This window comes from Phycodurus eques, chromosome 1 (assembly GCF_024500275.1).
Source record: "Phycodurus eques isolate BA_2022a chromosome 1, UOR_Pequ_1.1, whole genome shotgun sequence".
NCBI classification, from domain to species: domain Eukaryota; kingdom Metazoa; phylum Chordata; class Actinopteri; order Syngnathiformes; family Syngnathidae; genus Phycodurus; species Phycodurus eques.
This window is the reverse complement of record NC_084525.1, coordinates 29,112,926-29,117,214: the sequence shown is the minus strand read 5'-3', so window position 1 is coordinate 29,117,214 and position 4,289 is coordinate 29,112,926. Positions and strand designations below refer to the sequence as shown.

The following is a 4,289-nucleotide window of genomic DNA, read 5'->3' as shown; positions in this document are numbered from 1 at the left end:
ATGTTAGTGTAACCCTAGTATTGTAAATGTCAAACTGAGTAGTATATGAACAGTTGATGAATCAATAAGTCAATTCAATAAAAAACAAACAACAAAGAAAAGCTCAAAATTACATTGGGAGAAATGTGTGAATATCCATTGTCGATATTGAACATTTTTATTTTGAAAAGTAACCTTGTAAACCGTTGTTGTCGATGGTTTTCAAAAGCGCCATCCCACCACCAGCGTCTCCGCTGACTAGTTTGAGGAGGTACGCACAATATTACAATGTCAGACTATTAAGAGTTTTGTCGAAGAGCTTTGATTCTTGACCCTTATCAGAGGAAGGGTGTCAACCTTGAAGGATTAAAAACGTTAACTAGACGAGTTTTGGTAAGTTTTATTTTTGTAAATTGTATACTTTTGTAATGTTGTATGGCGAGGCATGATGCCCCCTTTAAGCTCCGTCCGTCTTCGTCAACAGAGAGCCGAGAACAATACTTATAAGTATTTTGAGTTCTTGTTTTCTATACTTAATGCCTCTTTGTATTATATATTTGTAATATTGGTTCATTTCATGTGTAAATCTGCCAGTTGATGGAAAACACGAGCGGCTTGGAGCTAAGAGCAGCTGCCATTTTATGTTTTTTTTTTGTCACGTGGCTTGGTGAATGCAATGTTTTGTTTTCCTTTGACACGCAGCTTTGTGAATAGCTAGATTTGATTTAGGTTACTTTCAATCTTAATCTTTATTTAAAGACAAAATCAATTTCCTTCACGGCCTAACCCACACGCCAGGTTTTTCCCCCTCGGAGAAACCCTTTGGATTCAGACACGAATCTCGGTGATTCCGAGTGGCGAGCTACCAATGAATTTGCGATTCCTCGGACCGCTACCAGGACTACTTGTGATTCCACTTTCACTGTGAACTTATTGCTACACCAAGGTCGCGGTAGGAATTGGAATTTTCCTCTATTTGGATTTATGGAACTTTGAAAGTGCTGTGTGTGCAACTCAACACACATTGCTTGTGGACTCTTGGGATTTTTGTCAAAGAAAGGACATTTGAAAACATTGTTCTTTATTGCTTTGTAATTCCTATTGTCTTTGAGTTGAATTTTGATATTGTTGTGAACTTTAAAGGGACATTTTTATGGTCGAATCGAAGTGTGACTACAGATTTTGCAGTGTGATTTTGGTTAATTTCATAAACCTACAATTGTGCTTGAAAACCTACGCAGGCACGGGGAGAACATGCAAACTCCACACGGGCGAGTGTTAACCCCGGTCCTCAGAACTGTGAGGCAGATGTGCTAACCAGGTCGTCCACCGTCCCTGCCACGAAATGTTGACAAATATGAGAAGGTTCACAAGATGCAGGTAGTATGTGGGCAAAAAAACTTCAACGAAGTTCTGGTTCAATTAGATCTTTGGATATTTAAATCCACAATAATTGTTTTCACTCTCCCACTGAGCACGTATTTTACTAACAACACAGGATGGCAGAACTTTTCTGTTTTTTCTTCCCAATGATGTGATAGGTCCATCATGTGAATCGTCTGTATGCAATGTACTATAGACCCTGAATGTTAAAAAGAACAAAGAAAAACTTACCAAAACCATCTTAAATGACATCTCTTGATAAAATGACATTTGGCATTACTGTACAGATAAAAAAAACCTTTGTATTTTAACATTTAGGTACATTTTGTTATTCAACTTCTGTGCAATACATTTTGAGAACTTTAACTGGATCTTTTATATTAGTGACTATCAAAGTAAGGATTTCTGTGCTCCTGTTGTGTGTTTTTTTCTTCTATATGACAAATGATCATTTTGAGTCTTCATGCATGGAAAATGCAGCTCAATGTTCTCGCCGGCTGCGTTGTTTGCATTTCATATATGGCCAACGCGTTATAAATCCCACACAAACGGCCAACTACTCATACTGCGTCTATTGATGATTTTACGGGTCTACCGACAAGTGAGGATGCTGCAGCAAGTAAATGGATTTATGGGATGCACAAACATACCAGTCTGTATTTTCAATCCGCTCTGCGTGGTATTGTGTCGTCTCTTCTGCAGGCAGTGCCGTCACATCGACCCAGTGGCCACTCTCTTTTTCTGTTGTACAGCTGGTACTTGGCTGCTCGTCGTCGTTACTGTCAGGTTCCGACCTCCTGATCGGCTCAAACATCTACGGTTTGACGATGCCAAGTTCAGTTGGGTGCTCCTGTACGTTGAAATCCTCCTCCTCATATTCCAACACGTTGCGCGCCATTGCGTATAGAGTGTAGCGTGCTGTGTTTTGGCAAAAGGAACGTCACTTCCGGTAGCCCTTGCGGTGGATAGAGTAACTACACCCCTGTGTCTCGAGCTTCGGGTATCTTCGGGGAGTGCTCGATATGCGTAATAAAAACCAAATTTTTAGCTAAACTATCGTTGACAACTTCCTAAAAATTACGTACATGTATTACATAACATAAACAATACAAATATGAATTGTATCTGACCCCATAACATCTTTGTCCGCTGACTTTTTACATTTTTTTTTTTTTTTTAGTGTTTACTATTATCAAACTTTGTTCTAACCAGACCAAACCACTTTCACAATGGCATGTGTCGTCATGCATGATGTGTCATACATGCCAGTGGGTTGTGGATGATGTTATCACATGTAAACTGCGTTAGTGAGCATTATAATTGTTGACAGTAAATGGACATTTTGTCATTACATGGTTGGACTTGAATCTTGGTGTTGATCTGAAAACAAGACACTTTTTCTTGATATCTGTGAGGCTGGGAGGAAGAATTTGTTGGAGTAGCTCCATCAGGAAATGAGATTCATGTGATTAGAAAAGGAAAAACTTGATTAGCTGTATCTCTGCTATCATAATGAGACCGTAGCCTTCCTCATCCAACATGAAGACAAAGTCGAGGTGATGCAAAGACACAGCCTGCCCATAATCCCCCCCACCCCCCGAACTGATGTGGTAATCATTTTTTTCATAATTTCGTCTTTTTAAAAGTATCGCCTCAGTGCCCATGATTGTCCCTGCAGAGGACAATGATGCAGCAGAGTCTGCATTCCTTTTTATTAATCCAACCAAACCCTCACATCATCAGCAACATGGCGGTGATGTGATGGCCCTTGGTCTCCATGGATGAGAAACCAATGTTTTTCCACACAGCTTCCCATTTGACGCACACTGAATATGACGTTGAGGTGACATTCGTCTGGACCCAAACCCTGGACCGAAAGCTGCAACCTGGACTGCTCTGGGGGCACCCATTGCTCCAGTGGGTGACACTAACAGCATGTGTTCACTACTGTAATTTGTTGAATGCAGAGGAAAAATGTCATAAATGTGTTGAGGACAACCAACATGACCTCTGTTCTGTATGTTTATGACAGGTGTCAGTGTGGTCCATATTGCTGGCAGTAAGTCAGATTTGTTTCCAATGAGGGTTGCACTCCGCCAAGGCTGACATTGTCTCTTTGTTTTTTCATGAGCTGTTTGGACAGAATTTCTAGGAACAGCCAAGGTGTTAAAGGGGACATATTTTGCCAAACCAACTTTTTCTAGTATTCGGGAAGTAATATTGTCTCTATGGTGAGTCACTCAGTAAACGTGAAATATGAATTAAAATTTCTCGAGCTTATCTACATGACTAGCGAAGATCTCCGCCTTCCCTTTCCGCTCCTGAGCCTGCGCTGTCAACATAACGAACATGTGCGCGCTCACAAGTGGGTCTTCTACACGGAGGCAACCAATCAGAGGAAATGGGACTGTCTTAGCCAAATATGGACAAAGCAGATACAAAACTGGGTCAAACAGAAGTAGCTGTTTTAGGGCCCTTTTCTGGACACTCGTATGACAAAATCAAGGTTTTTTTTTTTTTAATGAAATTGACAATTTAATCGCGGCACGGGGGACAACTGGTTAGCACATCCGCCTCACAATTCTGAGGACCGGGGTTCAAATCCCGGCCCCACCTGTGTGGTGTCTGCATGTTCTCCCCGTGCCTGTGTGGGTTTTCGCCACATAGTCCAGTTTCTTCCCACATCCCGAAAACATGCAGACTAGGTTAATTGAAGACTCTGAATTGCTCGTAGATGTGAGTGTGAATGGTTGTTTGTTTGTACGTGCCCTGCGATTGGCTGGTGACCAGTTCGGGGTGTACCCCGCCTCTCGCCCAAAGATAGCTGGGATAGGCTCCAGCACGCCCGTGACCCGAGTGAATATAAGTGGGATGGAAGATGAATGAATGAATGACACTTTTATACTAAGTCCATGTTAGCAAGTCAC

At 41.5% G+C, this 4,289-nt stretch overlaps 1 long non-coding RNA gene across 1 annotated transcript; it reads left to right on the top strand.

Annotated features, from left to right (window-relative positions):
• The first annotated feature begins 219 nt into the window (after nt 1-219).
• On the top strand, nt 220-3,919 carry LOC133413862 (uncharacterized). Its single transcript, XR_009769931.1, has 3 exons — nt 220-372; nt 1,221-2,214; nt 3,171-3,919. It is a non-coding gene; the product is annotated as an uncharacterized LOC133413862 (long non-coding RNA).
• The last annotated feature ends 370 nt before the right edge of the window (nt 3,920-4,289 follow it).